Here is a 17,069-nt window from a genome sequence, read left to right on the forward strand (position 1 = left end):
AGATTTCTTCAATTTTCCCTCCAATTAGTATTAATAGAGGATGATTGCCTAGTTGTACTTCCTGTGAAAGCTCCCCCTGTACGTGTGGACAAGTGTCGGATATAATTTCAACTTTTGTTTGACCACTGCAAATCCAGTTGTAAATATTTTCTACCTTCTCTATTAAATCACCACCACCATGTAGTCTAGGTATGGTGAGCCTGGTTCTTACCCAGAGGTCCAGGGTTTGATTTGCAGCCAGGTCAGGGATTTTTACCTGGTCTGTGGACTGGTTTGATATCTACTCAGCCTGCGTGAGAACAATTGAGGAGCTATCTAGAAGTGAGCAAGTGAGATAGTAGCCCTGGTCTAGAAAGCCAATAATCATGGCCAAGAGAATTCTTTGTCCTGACCACAAGTCTTCTCCTAATGTGCAGGCCTTCAGGCTGAGAATCAGTACCAAGTGTTTGTTTTGCATTGCCCACTGCTGATGGGTTATTGAAAAACTTACAAACCATAGGGTTGGCAGGAGAAGCTTATTAGATACAACCAAATACAGTAGAGACAATACACGACATTTCTGGATTTTGCCTTGTTAAAATGGGAGACAATTCGCAAGTGGCGCTCCTAGTGGCGTGACCTGAAAATTAGCGCTAAATTCATTTAACAGGTTATTATTTAAAGACTGAAATTAGACATATAACCAAGATGTGAAATTGACTGCTGTGAAAGAGCTCATTTATGCATTACTTTTTTAGCTTTAGTATTCCTACCTGAACTTTCACGGCTAGATTTGTCTTTTTTCTCATTTAAAAGCATTGTATCATCACATTAACCCCTTAACTGGGGAATAGTTTCATAACATCAACCAGCCAGTGGGTAATTATTCAGCGCAACGCGCACTTTTGGAATGGGTACAGTAGCGTACGCTAGATGTAAATACAAAAAACAAAAACCCCATGGCACTACAGCCCTTGAAGGGACTTGGCCTACCAAGCGACCGCTGCTCATCCCGGAGGCCTGCAGATTACGAGGTGTCGTGTGGTCAGCACGACGAATCCTCTCAGCTGTTATTCGTGGCTTTCGAGACCGAGGCCGCTATCTCACCGTCAGATAGCCCCTCAATTCTAATCACGTAGGCTGAGTTGACCTCGAACCAGCCCTTAGGTCCAGGTAAAAAAAAAACCTGACCTGGCCGGGAATCGAACTCGGGGCCTCCGGGCAAGAGGCAGGCACACTACCCCTACACCACGGGCCGGCATAGATGTAAATACTCAACAGAAAAATATATTTTACTTGATTTATTTAAATTATGAGTGATATAGTAGAAATTCAATAGCATTATGTTATTACCGTTTTTCTTGTAAACCCGTAAATATATACATGTATACACAGTGTGTTCATACAAAAGTGAATTTAGAAAGTGTTCCTTTCATTATTATTATGACATTTTTCAAGTTTTCAGATATGCATCAATAGGTTCTACATACTTTCTGGTTCATAGGTCATTCAGAAATTGCGCACAGTGTGGTAAATACGGAAGCAAAGGCAAGCACAAAGTGCCACGTCACATTTCTCACAGTAGTAGACAGTTTCCCGTCGCCTCTGGTTTGACAGGCACACAACACAACATTTTCTTGAGTGATTCCTACATCCGGTCGGCGGATTCTCAGATAATTCAACATTTTTCCTAACCAAGCCATTATCACATCACACGGAACAGTTTACCATCATATAGGCCTACAGACCAATTTACAAAAAGTTATCAGAACATGGACAATGGGGTTCGTAGAACAAATGTATCGTAGTAACAACAACAGCGACAACAACAGCTTGCAAATTTAGTTATTTCAATGTACATATACACAAATAAATTCTTTACGAAGAATTTGGCGCGGACCGTACGAGGCAACACGAGACAGCTGTTGGACTGCCGCCTAGGCGCGAACTACCCAACTGGCGTGAGACCGGATAAAAATGAATAGGACAGCAATAATCACATCTAATATGAATGGAATTTGTTTTAAATTACGATAGTAGATGGCAGAAGTGATAAAGAATAGTCAGACGCCTATAGGAAGCTAACCCTACGTAAGAACACATTTAGGAGTACAAGAACGCCTAAAGGCGTCAAACCCAATACTCGTGCGACAGCTTTTGACGCCTTTAGGCGTCAAACCCAGTTAAGGGGTTAAGACACTTGTCAATAAAAATATCGGCACATACCTTACACACATGATTCATTGAATTTATATTTAAGAGCTGGACAATTTTCCTTTTAACTTGAAGCCTACAACAAAGAAAATCTATAAATTTACCCTCAAGAACATTCAAAATTTCCCTATAAGCAATACTTGCCATTACATTATGGTAAAGCAAATATGCATCGTTATATTATTTCAACAAAATGTGTACATTTCTTAAATCATCCATATTCCCTTCAGTGCTTGACAACGCATTACAGCATTCCAAATGGGATAACTTGGAACACAACCAGCCTCACACATATGCATATGCATTTTCTTGAATTAAATCAAAACCCACAGATCACACTTACAACAACGCATCGGTATTGAAGGTTAACTGCTGCACTATACAATAAAATAAGATTATGTTTTAAACCAGTTAAAATATGGATCGTGTAGGTCAGAAATGTTGGAAGTATTATACAAATCTCTTTGTAACTGGAAGAATATCTATGCAAACACAATATTTACTTACATTTTCTTGTCACGAGGGAAATGGAAGAAAGACCGCGAATCCTTCTACACTTCATAGTCATTGCAGCCAAACACAGCATATATCTTTTCACTCATATTGAGAGGAGATATAAAGGAATGACACACACTACTATTAACTTATGTCAGCTTAATGCAAAAGCATAAATAACACCGAAAACTTCACAAACAAATACACGTGCTCTTATGACAGAATCAGTAACTCCCAGGTCACTCCGCTAGACAGAGCTCTCATCGCTGTCCCTCGATATCTCACAGAGTGTCGCATATTGTGTCTACTGTATTTGATACCACTCATCTGGAACCCCTGATCAGTAGCGACCGATGACTACACGATTTTTTGCCTTATTAAAACAATCATGACAGCAGCCACCACCATTGATGAACTTGGGAATAAAAACCTAAAATCGTTAATAACTCATACAGTAAAATGTATTTATATACTGTATTTACTTGCGTTATTTTCCTTCCCTGATTTTTAGAATGAAAATTTGGAAAAGAAATATAATTGCATATTTCCCCCCCGTTTTATGTATGGTTTCCATTAGTTGCGAACCATGGTCATATCCCTCTAGAACACTTTCCCGCCTTGTCAGTACTTTATATATTTTATTATATTTAATTACCGTACATGTTTCGAGAGTCAACTACTGTCTTCTTCAGCGGTGCCAAACATTAATTAATCTTTGGACTTGGTGCATTGGTACAAATAGAACAATTATATATAAATATTAAAATTGTTACAATATTTCTCTGTGTTTCACCTTTCACTTACTTTCTATGTCATTTGTTACAGACTTAAACTAGAATTTTCAACTCATAAATAATAAAATCTATTAAATTAATCACTATATGTTAATTTTACGTCCTTATTTACATTTAAAAAGAATAAAATGTTTCTTTGTGTCTGAATTTAATATTTACTTTGCCATTTAGTAGAACCCTTTAAAATAAAATAGTTTCAATTCGTAAAATAATAAATAACATCTATAAAGTTAGTCACTATCTTAAAATCGTAAAATAATAAATAGCCAATTCGTAAAGTAATAAGTAACACCTATAAAGTTAGTCACTCTCTTAAAATATTTTCTGCCCTCTTCTTTTTCTTCTTTCCTTAAGTCTGCTATAATTCCGAGACCTCACATGAATTAGAATTCCCTCCTCTTAATCCCGTCCAATTCCTTTAAATAAACAAACCAAAGAAACCAATTTTAGAGACTTTTTTGCAAAAAAGACGACAACTCAGATGCCTGGAGAATTTTATTTTAGGCCTACTTACTTCATTTAGTCTGATTTATCCACAAATTAAAGTGATGTAACATTGTTCTGAACCAAACAATATGTCCTCCTTGCTGTCAATGACTTTACGGGGCGAGCTGCTACTATGCTGCCAGTTACGTGATGACAATGCTAGCTTTTTAAATGTAAATAAGGGCATAAAATTTACATATAGTGATTAATTTAATAGATTTTATTATTTATGATTTGAAAATTCTAGTTTAAAGTCTGTAACAAATGACATAGTAAGTAAGTGAAAGGTGAAACACAGGGAAATATTGTAACAATTTCAATACTTATATATAATTGTTCTATTTGTACCAATGCACCAAGTCCAAAGATTAATTAATGTTTGGCACCGCTGAAGAAGAGAGTAGTTGACTATCAAAACATGTACGGTAATTAAATATAATAAAATATAATAAAATATGTAAAGTATTGACAAGGCGGGAAAGTGTTCTATAGAGATTTGAATATAAGCCAATACGGACCAACATGGTGAAAATAATCAATTCCGTGGGCTTATCTCGCCTTCGTGATTCGTGCTGATATGCGGAAATCGGGAACTAGTTTGGAAATTCCAGTTAATGTTTCCCATGCTAGGAGAGGAGGAAGTGACTGATTACTCAACATTCCAGCGCCCGGGGCCAGAACACACCTGTGACTGCTAGCCATAACTCACCCTTGTTCTCAGTTGTGACTCGCACGGCTACAGTAATCTCTTTCAACGGTGTTCCTACGTGTGAATTGTTGTGCGAAGTGTTTGTTAGTAACGAGATGTGAAAGAAAAACAGTAGTTACGACGCACAGTTTAAATTGTCTGTAATATAATTTGCCGAGAATAACAGCAATCGTACTGCATCTCGTGAATTTTCCGTAGCACCATCACACGCACATTACTGGCAGAAGCAGGAAGAAGAAGTACATTATACCAAGAAAACAACTTTATCATTTAGGGGACCAAAAACCGGGAAGCATCCAGAAATTGAAAAGGAAGTTGTTTCACACGTAAATCAATTGAGAAATTATGGCTTTTCAGTTTCCCACGTGATGTTCCAGTTACGGCTCTAGAAGTAGCAAAAACCTTGAAAATTTCTGATTTTAAAACAAGCAGAGGGTGACTTTGTCAGTTCATGGAAATGAATAATCTTTCCCTTCGAAGAAGGACATCTCTATGTCAGCGACTTCCGAAGGACTACAGTGAAAAAAATCATGCTAATTAGGAAGTGGTGCAAGTACATTTACCTGCTATAGCATATCTGAAATGCAGATCAAATTCTGGTTTTCTTTGATTTGCCGAGAAGCACTACAATTACCAAAAAGGGAGCATCCAGCATAGCCATGAGGACTACTGGGGCAGAGAAGCTTCGCTGCACAGTTATGCTGGCTGTTACTGCGGATGGGCGAAAACTCCCTCCCTATGTAATTTTCAAGTGATAATTCCTAAAGGAAAATTTCCTTTCGGTGTGCACATTCGTGTCCAGGAGAAAGGTTGGTTGGTGGCGGATCTTGTGAAGGATTGGTCTCTTCTGGTTTTGGACAGTTTTTGTAGCCATCTTATTGATGATGTTCGCCAAGAAGTGGTCATCCAGAAGGCTGATGCTGCAATAATTCCTGGTAGCTTGACGTCAGCCTTGCACCCTCTTGATGTAAGCGTCAACAAGCCATTCAAAAAACAACGTGTGGCAGGTATATTCTGAATGGATGGCGGGAGGTTCTCATACTCTGACACTTACCGGGAAGATCAATAGGCCTTCACTAGAATTAATATGTGAATGGATTATTCGTGCATGGGGACTGATTTCACAAGGAATTATTGTGAAAAGTTTTTAAAAAACTGGCATTTCCAATGAACTAGATGGAACTGAAGGTGACTGCATCTGGGAGATTGAAGAGAATGGGAGTGATTCATCGTAGACGACTTCGGTAGAAGGCGATGATGAATGACATGGTAAGTCTATTTCTTTGAAGTGAAATACATATCAGCATACACAGTTTTACATTTTACCTTCTTACTGTATCTCTGTTAACCAATCAAATGTACAGATATTAAAAAACAGTAAGCCAACTTACAATAACGAAAACATGCTCATAAGTTTCATAATCTTATGCCTGTATTTCCCTGTCGAAGAAAGTCTAAGACATCACAGAAATATCTGTTTGAAGAAAAGAGTATTTGAATGTTTGATTTCGGTCTAGAAAGCAAAGAATAACGACTGAGAGGATCCGTTGTGCTGACACGACACCTCATAATCTGCAGGTCTTCGGGCTGGTAGGCCATGGCCCTTCGGGGCTGTTGCGCCATTGGGTTTGGTTTTTTGGTTTTATATTCTAATTAAAACTATCATAAAACCAAAGTGGGAGATTTTCTATCATATCCCGAAGTTATTTTTGCACAATAAAGTTTGTGAAGTACTGCGTACAACAGTTTTTGTGAAAGTCGCTTATTATCCCTACCCCCACCCTTATTTAACCATAAATGTACAGCTTTCCTGTGTACGCAAGATCTACTGCATGTTTCCTGTCTTCTGTGGACTGGAAGAATAGCGTGAACTGGTAAATTTGTCAGGTGACTGCGGTGTTTCTTGACAGAAACCAGACTCGGGGCTAAAATTCGGATTCGTTACATCTCTCGTACCTGGCTATGGTGTGCTTCTGCCTTCTCTTTCAGATAATGCAGAGGTCGCAGCTTCCGCTATCACTTTTATTACCACTATTTCTCTCCAGACATGACTCCCAAACAATACTGGCACCCATGGAATGATTTTAAGTTAGTTTGATCATATATCAACCCATCTACCTTTCTTCCAAAGTTATTTCACGAGAAGAAGAGAAACCTTTTTCATGGAAATAACGTAATGCATACTCTAGAACATTAGCCAGTTTCATGACTGCTCTCTCAAAGAAACATGTTAACTGCCGCACATAGAAAGCTCAAGGTAATGTGCTCGCTTCAGCTGTTCAGCAGGACTGCCTTTCTCCTTGTTTGAGTCTAAGTAATAAAAAGGAAAAAATAAATAAAGTATCGAATGGTAGGAATGAGAACAGACATATTCAGAAATAAACACTGGCAATTCAGAATGGGAAGGGGGCAAACAGGAGAGACTAGGCCAGAAATGAAAACCTAGAAGAACACATTTTACATCTCCATACACTGCCGTCTTCAGATAGATGGTCTCCCTATACTGTCCCCAACAAGCATGTTCCTATATCCGAACTTCACCAGCTAGGGACATGGACACTTGTTGAGAAGAGCCGTTCTTTTCAGATACTAAGTCTTGATATGGAAGGTGTAGGATAAGATGCACGCCAGATAAATGCTTGAAAAAGAAATAGACACAAAGGTAGATTTTTACAGGTGGTAGAAGACTGGGAATACAAGATAAACAAATAATGAACTTTGCAGGTTAATACAAAGTAATGGAAAAGTAGCAAATAAAATCAAATGTAGAGCCCATTTATCTGAAGACAGCAGTCTATGAATATATGGAGTTTATTCTTGTTTCTCAGTGTTTTCATGTTGGTCTTGGTCTTCGCTCCTTTTTGTTACTTTCTCTTATTTTTAGTTACAAACTAACTCTGTTCTAAAGCAATCATGTTCTAAGAGATGTGTATGCAAGTATCCCCTTGAGTCACATTTCATGCCTTGCTGTGATAAAAAACAATATATTTTTATAAATAAATCTTATTTATCTCTAAACTGCTTTAAGAAAACTTGTCTTATTTAGACAGAGGAATAATATATTTTTGTTGTAAACTTTTCTCCTTTTGAACTTTTGTGATTTTCAGATCTCATCTATGGCTTTAGAAGTTTACTTGTCACTACTGTTCAGATTTAGGTTTTTACTGTATATACCATACGTGAATACTCCGTGCCATTGAATAACCTGTACATCCTAATTTTAGGAAAGAAAATATTTTAAAAAACAAACAGAGAAATGGTTTTAATTATTTTACAAGAAATGAATCTTACTAATAATGTACTCCTAAACTGAATAAACTATACATTTGATTTAAGAAATGCATCATAATCTTCAGTGCTGTGGCAGAAGCATCTAGGACTGTAGCTACAACAGAAATAATAGACTATACTAATTACAATTGTTATCAATTGAATGTTAATATGTGCAATAAAATATTTATGTCAATAATTGCATGTTGCCTTACATCTATTCATCACTTTCATTGTCATCACTAGAGGAAGAATCATATTTGTTATCAACATCTTCCCGTAGTGTTCTGTCAGTTCTATCAAGTGAATTCACGATACAGCATTTTTTCATGAATTTTTCCACCAATGAGAGGGAAATGGAGTCCTATCGACATTTTACCCACTCGCAAATTCCAGTCACTTGATTATTTTTCCACTGTGCATGAATTCTTGTTTTTTCATCAGCCATCTATATATATATATATATAAAATAAGAGTTTTGTCTGTACATAGCTCAGAATTTGAAAAGAATGGTATTTCTGTACTGGTCATGTCCATAGTAACAAGGAAATGCACTTTTTATTTTTCTGTTCTGGATTATGCTGCTGCCCTAGTAACTCGAAGAGACCTGTAACATCATTGCATAAAACTAGTTCTTCTTTTTAGATAAAAGATACTCAAATTCCTTTTGACGTTGGCGGAAGAAGCAGAATTCGGTATCTTTCTCTATAAGGTTCCAGCCTTTTAGTCTTGAAGCGAGTAATTCTGATTTGGCTTTAGACAAATTAAGATCACGAACCAAATCATTTAGATCTGATTGTGTAAGCAAATGAGGCTCAGAAGAAGCAGCAGAACTTTCTACAAAGGGTTGGTCATCATCCATTTTATCGTCACATAATTCTTCACCAACATCAACTTCATCTCCATGCATCAACGATCTATCTGGTGGAGAAGGTATAGGAAGCCCTGGACGATGTAGAACCGGTCTGGTTGCTGATTTCAGAGACGGATATACAACTGTATGTTTTGACTTTGAAGATATACCAGAGATATTAGTCACACAAAAATAGCAATCGGTCAAATGATCCGTAGGTTCCCTCCACTGCATCGGAATTCCAAAAGGCATATGGCGAGTCCCCTTCATCCATCCAGTCAGTAGAGTTACACATGAAGCACAACATATGTTAGGGGCCCAATTCTGATTCAGATCCATCTTGCAATCAAAATACAACTCATAAGCTTCCTTAATTAAAGTAGTAACACTTCGCCTCTGCGCTTTAAGGGTTAACTCACCACATATATTACAGAAACTATTTGGTTTATTTTTACAGTTGCGAGGCATTTTTCACACAATAAAATAAAACACTACTGTATATTGAACACAAACTATCTCCTTTCAATAGACTTTGGAAGCACAACTCTATGCAGACAGTCGCATGAAAGAAATCCGTAATTCAACTGACAACTGCAATGTTTTAAAGTTTCTAATTGTTGTGGCAACAATGAATAATATGGAATTCTGTACATACTTAAGAGAATAAAAAGTAAAAAAAATATAGTAAGAGTATGATAAACCAACAATTATAATAGTTTATTAATCTTTGTTAATGGTAGCATGCTAACCCGTAAATATGAAAACAAAGATTTGAAATTACCAAAAAACTGTGGGTGATGGGAAGTTTCTGGTTTCATATTCATAATCAGCACACAAAAGTACATAAGAATCACCATAAATTATACATTTAACAAAATCATTGTTGACCATTGAAATTAGCAGTGAAGAGGGGGTTTCTCCTCTTGCTTGGAGGAAAAAATTGCCTGTAAGTCAGATAGATTTTTCAGCCGCCAGTATAGTGAATTGAGATTTTCCGACTCACCAGGTACTCCTAAGAAACAGATTAGTAAAAGGGCATAGTTTTTGCACTGGGACTCGCCACTATTCGACCCCCCACCCCCCCCCCCCCCACCCCCGAAAAAAGACAGAGTGTTCACGGATCACGGCTATCTGCGACCTGGTCATTCCAGCTTTGGAACTTTGGACTGTTGGATTGGCAGGGTAGTACTGATTAATGTTGTCATTTAATCTTCTTGTGTTAATTTTAAGGACACTTCCTCTCAAGCATTGATACTTCATCAATATATGAATTTTTCATCTAAACAGTGTTATGTGGCTGAAGATGTTAATAATATACGAAACATGTAATACTTTTAAACAATAATTTGCCTTAAGCAATTAATATATCGACAAGGTAGAAAATAAAGAATACTTAGTTGTGAATCTGTTAAAGTGCGATATGGACCATGAAGCTGATTTTATGTAAGCGTAGTACTGTTCGTTAGAATTGAGAAAATGTGTGGTTTTTCATTTGATCGAGTATTTCATGTGAAATCATTGCTTTTACTCACGCCATTCCTACTGACGTCATTGTAATTACCTATGTTTATTTCAGTTGGGAAAACCACTAAGACAGTCTTTCTGAGGATGTAAAAAGGCAGATGGAGAGTGAGTGTCTGCCATTATAATGCAATTCCCTAACCTGATTGTGATTGATGGTAGGCAAGCGGGCCTACCATTACAATGAAAATTACCGAGCTCGATAGCTGCAGTCGCTTAATTGCGGCCAGTATCCAGTATTCGGGAGATAGTAGGTTCGAACCCCACTATCGGCAGCCCTGAAAATGGTTTTCCGTGGTTTCCCATTTTCACACCAGGCAAATGCTGGGGCTGCACCTTAATTAAGGCCACGGCCGATTCCTTCCCACTCCTTGCCCTCTCCTGTCCCATCGTCGCCATAAGACCTATCTGAGTCGGTGCGACGTAAAGCAACTAGCAAAAAAAAAAAAAAAAAAAAAAAAAAAAAAAAACAATGAAAATTCCCTAACGCAGTCTTCATATGAGGAAAGACGTTTGGTGATTTCTTAGTCGCGTTTCTGGGGTTATGTTAAGAGCTATGCATTTTAATACAGTCTTGCTCACAACGTGTACTCTGCCTAACCTACAATTTTGTATACAATGTAGAATTCCGTAGCGAAGCACGGGTGCATTACCTAGTTGTGTATATATCTGTTTCAGTGCTGCTTTCAATGATTGGTTTATACACACATCTAGTGGTTGGAGGACAGATTTAGGCCTCCAGGGATAATCACCAAATCAGTTTTCCCTTCTTGCAGTTTATTTCTTGGTTCTTGAGGTGTGTGTACACAAAGCTGTTCAGGGCCAACATTGTATGTAAATCTGGCTGCACGTTTTAGCGACATTGCCAAACATGCATCACCCAGTCAACTGCAAAGTCACTGTACACCCACCCTTTTGGATTCGCTCTCACCAATACGCCTTTCACTGATACTTCCAGAATGGTTTTTCTTTTGTAGATTTTATCCATCGCCAGTTAATCACAACATGACCATACGCCTTTGTTTTTCATTGTTGCAAGTTTTTATCATTACACTGGATTCCCCCCTTTCCATGACAGTGTTGTTGAGCAGCATTTCAAAATAGACCAACATTTGTTCCATGTTAATAATTTGTGACCGAGCTTGATAGCTGCAGTTGCTTAAGTGCGGAGAGCATTTGGGAGATAGTAGGTTCGAACCCCACTGTCGGCAGCCCTGAAAATGGTTTTCCGTGGTTTTCCATTTTCACACCAGGCAAATGCTGGGGCTGTACCTTAATTAAGGCCACAGCTGCTTCCTTCCCACTCCTAGCCCCTTCCCGTCCCATTGTCACCATAAGACCTATCTGTGTCGGTACGACGTAAAGCAGCTAGCAAAAAGAAACAATTTGTGATAGCATATATGAATGTTTCTGGCACAAATGTATTATGTAACAATGACAATTCTCTACTTTTTTTTTTTGAATCACCTAAATGCCTTCGACTGATGCTAGTTCTTCTCTGGAAACCTGATCTATTGTTATTTTTAAATCTTATTAGCTAGCCCTGGCTGGCTTTTGAAGCCTCTGATGCCTAGTTCCTTGGCTCTAGTTACAGCTTTCAGTTGGCACATTTCACTTGTAGGTATTTAATGTATCCTCTATTTGCTGGGGTATCCGTTAAGCAGAGCTTGAAGTCCAGCAGCCAATTTTGTTGCTTATTTAGCACCACCCAGGAGACGCATTGAGAACGGATTTCAAGACAAGAAGAAGACCATCGCTGTTTTTGTAGACTTGACATCAGCTTATGACACAGTATGGCGACAAGGAATGATTTTGAAATTCTTGAATTCATTCCCTTTAAGAATCTTGCAACACTGCTGAACAACATGCTATGCAATAGAGCGTTCGAAATACATTTAAACGGCAATAAGAGTGGTTCATGTTTGTGGGTTACTGTAGTCACATCCTAGTTCGTGAACCATGGGCAACGGCTGAGTGGCCTAGTAAGTGGTCCTGAGAGTCGGGATACCAGTTGCTATGGAATGGGAGTGGGCATCTCGGACATATTCCGAGTCGTGGCCCTCCTTGTGCTCAGGCGGCTAGGACTATACAATTCACCGGTGGTCCATAACCCTTTAGAGGAGAGATCCTCACTTGGACTATGTGCAAGTAGGGCAGCATCCTGCTTCATGAATTTACCGAGCTCAGAACACTTTAAGCAAGCCTCGGACCTATGGGAGTAACGGAGTCCCACTCCCATTTGACAGGCGAGGGACTCCTTGGAAACAACTTGGCGAATGAAATGGAATTTGATGGGGAGCTATCAATATTAATGGGGCTTATGGAAGAAAGAAGGTAGAACTGGCTGAGTCAGCAAAGAAGATGCATCTGGATGTGCTAGGAGTAAGTGATATTCGGGTAAGGGGAGATAATGAGGAAGAGATAGGAGATTATAAAGTGTACTTGACGGGTGTTAGAAAGGGAAGGGCAGAGTCTGGGGTAGGGCTCTTTATCAGGAATACCATTGCGCGCAACATAGTTTCTGTTAGGCACGTAAATGAGCGAATGATGTGGGTAGGTTTGTCAGTGGGAGGAATTAGGACAAGAATTGTGTCCGTGTATTCGCCATGTGAGGGTGCAGACGAGGATGAAGTTGACAAGTTTTACGAAGCATTGAGTGACATCGTGGTCAGGGTCAACAGGAAGGATAGAATAGTGCTAATGGGCGATTTCAATGCGAGAGTTGGGAATAGAACTCAAGGATACGAAAGGGTGATTGGTAAAAGTGGGGAAGATATGGAAGCTAATGGGAATGGGAAGCGTTTGCTGGACTTCTGTGCTAGTATGGGTTTAGCTGTTACGAATACATTCTTCAAGCATAAGGCTATTCACCGCTACACATGGGAGTCTAGGGGTACCAGATCCATAATAGACTATATCTTAACAGACTTTGAATTCAGAAAATCTGTTAGGAATGTATGAGTTTTTCGCGGATTTTTCGATGATACAGACCACTATCTGATCTGTAGTGAACTAAGTATCTCTAGGCCTAGGGTAGAGAAAGTGAAATCTGTCTGCAAACGAATAAGGGTAGAAAAACTCCAGGACAAGGAAATTATAGTGAAATTGGTGAAATTATGCTTGAGGAAGTGGAAAGGATAGTAAATAAACTCCATTGTCATAAGGCAGCGGGAATAGATGAAATTAGACCTGAAATGGTGAAGTACAGTGGGAAGGCAGGGATGAAATGGCTTCATAGAGTAGTAAGTGTTGGTTAGGTACCTTCAGATTGGACAAAAGCAGTAATTGCACCTATCTATAAGCAAGGGAACAGGAAGGATTGCAACAACTATCGAGGTATCTCATTGATTAGTATACCAGGCAAAGTATTCACTGGCATCCTGGAAGGGAGGGTGCGATCAGTCGTTGAGAGGAAGTTGGATGAAAACCAGTGTGGGTTCAGACCACAGAGAGGCTGTCAGGATCAGATTTTCAGTATGCGCCAGGTAATTGAAAAATGCTACGAGAGGAATAGGCAGTTGTGTTTATGTTTCGTAGATCTAGAGAAAGCATATGACAGGGTACCGAGGGGAAAGATGTTCGCCATACTGGGGGACTGTGGAATTAAAGGTAGATTATTAAAATCAATCAAAGGCATTTATGTTGACAATTGGGCTTCAGTGAGAATTGATGGTAGAATGAGTTCTTGGTTCAGTGTACTTACAGGAGTTAGACAAGGCTGTAATGTTTCACCTTTGCTGTTTGTAGTTTACATGGATCATCTGCTGAAAGGTATAAAATGGCAGGGAGGGATTCAGTTAGGTGGAAATGTAGTAAGCAGTTTGGCCTATGGTGACGACTTGGTCTTAATGGCAGACTGTGCCGAAAGCCTGCAGTCTAATATCTTGGAACTTGAAAACAGGTGCAATGAGTATGGTATGAAAATTAGCCTCTCGAAGACTAAATTGATGTCAGTAGGTAAGAAATTCAACAGAATCGAATGTCAGATTGGTGATACAAAGCTAGAACAGGTCGATAATTTCAAGTATTTAGGTTGTGTGTTCTCCCAGGATGGTAATATAGTAAGTGAGATTGAATCAAGGTGTAGTAAAGCTAATGCAGTGAGTTCGCAGTTGCGATCAGCAGTATTCTGTAAGAAGGAAGACAGCTCCCAGGCGAAACTATCTTTACATCGGTCTGTGTTCAGACCAACTTTGCTTTACGGGAGCGAAAGCTGGGTGGACTCAGGATATCTTATTCATAAGTTAGAAGTAACAGACATGAAAGTAGCGAGAATGATTGCTGGTACAAACAGGTGGGAACAATGGCAGGAGGGTACTCGGAATGAGGAGATAAAGGCTAATTTAGGAATGAACTCGATGGATGAAGCTGTACGCATAAACCGGCTTCGGTGGTGGGGTCATGTGAGTCGAATGGAGGAGGATAGGTTACCTAGGAGAATAATGGACTCTTTTATGGAGGGTAAGCGAGGTAGAGGGAGGCCAAGGCGACGATGGTTAGACTCGGTTTCTAACGATTTAAAGATAAGAGGTATAGAACTAAATGAGGCCACAACACTAGTTGCAAATCGAGGATTGTGGCGACGTTTAGTAAATTCTCAGAGGCTTGCAGACTGAACGGTGAAAAGCATAACAGTCTATAATGATAATGTATGTATGTATGTATGTATGTATAGTAAGTGAGATTATGTAAGAATAAGCCCTATATACTAAACGATGGTTTACCCCAAGGATCAGTTCTTGCTCCTCTACTGTTCAGCATCTATACTGCAGATCTTCCAGAAACAACTTCCAGGAAATTCATATATGCAGATGACATAGCTCTGGCTGCCCAATCGAGTGACTTCAAAACAGCAGAAATTATACTCACAAAGGATCTCCATAACCTGAACAAATATTTCAGTACATGGCGACTCAAACCTAACTTGAAGAAAACTGAAGTAAGCTGCTTCCACCTAGACAATCAAAAAGCCAACTATGTACCTCAAGTCGAATTCAAAGACCAAAAACTTAAGTATAACCCATATTCAAAGTATCTGGTCGTCACAATGGATCGGGCACTTTCATACAAGCAACACCTCTCTAACACTGCAGCCAAGATAAAAACAAGGAACAACATATTACACAAGCTCAGTGGAACAGGATGGGGAGCAAACGCGACAGTACTATGGACATCAGCTCTTGCCTTGATCTATCCAGTTGCAGAATACTGCTGCCCTGTGTGGCTTAACAGTGTATATACTTCAAAAGTTGATACACAACTGAATGATACCATGAGGACAATATCAGGCACCATCAAATCGACACCCCTAAAATGGTTACCTGTTTTATCCAACATCCATCCCCCTCACATACGAAGAGAACTGGCTCTTGTAAGAGAATGGCAGAAATCTCGCAGTAATCCTCAACTGCCCTTACATCAGACTGCAACCCTCAGAAACCGAAGAGATTAAAGTCCAGAAACCCATCATGGAAGTTAGGCGAGAAGCTCCTGGAAACACATTTTGATGCTGATGAGATCTGGCATGATGAATGGACCTCCTCAAATCCTGACCACCTGGGTTTAATCCACCATCCTTGTAGAGCTCCTCCTGGTTTCAATTTACCGAGAAGGGAATGGACATCTCTAAACAGAATCAGGACAAACCATGGAAGGTGTAAATTCTGGCTTCACAAGTGGGGAAAATCTGAAGACCCATTTTGCGACTGTGATAATGTGCCTCAGACCATCCAGCACGTTGTTATGGACTGCCCAAAAAGAAGATTCAGTGGATCTGTTCAAGAATTACATAGTGCCTCTACAGAAGCAGTGGACTGGCTGAAAAGTCTGGACATTAAGTTTTGAATGCTGGCCTGTAAATTACATACTTATTTAAGAAATATGTATTTATTCTGGCCTGTAAATTACATACTTATTTAAGAAATATGTATTTATATGTACGTATAATGTATCCTTATTTTGCCATACGAAATAATAATAACTTGTAGGTGTGTGTCCATATTGTCTCGTACCACCTACCTAATCTCACAGCCTTTTTTTTTTTCAAGAGACAGATGTTTCACTTTTTGAGCATGAAATGTCCATAATTAATTCTTTTAACCATAATGGTTAACCAATTAGGTCAGTATTAACTACAACTTAATCATACATTCATATATTTAACACACATATTTCACCTTGTCAAGTCATTTAACAGTTTATTGTCATTAACATCCAACATGTCTCGAGAAGCTTCAAATGCTCTCTTCTTCAGGAGCATAAATTACCAGAATATTCTTGGACTTGTTACATATAACCTCAAATCCCTAACCTTGATTCATTAACATAATTTTAGGTATGTATAAAACTATTAAAATTTTGATTAAACGAACTAAAACTTTTTGCTGTGTCTCCTTATGGGATCAAGCATTAAATCAATTCTTGTATTCTCACTTACCTTACGAAGTTCATAAAGAAAAATAAAATGATATATCGAAAAGTTAAAACTAACAGCTTTTCTGTCTCAACTGTGTTAAATATATGAATGTATGATCACGAAATGTCCAGTAATTACAATTTGTGTCTTAAAGTTGCGTTTGATTTTTTTTTGCTAGTCGTGAATACAACTTTCTTCCTGCTGCACGGTTTCCAATGTTCCTTGCATCTTCAATAATGCTGAATTTTTCTTTAACCTTGAACGAACAATAACAGGAACTTGTAGTCATATTTAACACATGGTTCACAGTTCACTTTTAACATGCTACTGACA

At 38.7% G+C, this 17,069-nt stretch overlaps 1 protein-coding gene across 2 annotated transcripts in view; it reads left to right on the forward strand.

Moving 5' to 3' along the window:
* Nucleotides 1-17,069, forward strand: part of TM9SF4 (transmembrane 9 superfamily protein member 4) — a 221,945-nt gene that overhangs the window by 66,195 nt on the left and 138,681 nt on the right. The window lies entirely within an intron of this gene.

This window comes from Anabrus simplex, chromosome 4, assembly GCF_040414725.1.
Source record: "Anabrus simplex isolate iqAnaSimp1 chromosome 4, ASM4041472v1, whole genome shotgun sequence".
Lineage (NCBI taxonomy): Eukaryota > Metazoa > Arthropoda > Insecta > Orthoptera > Tettigoniidae > Anabrus > Anabrus simplex.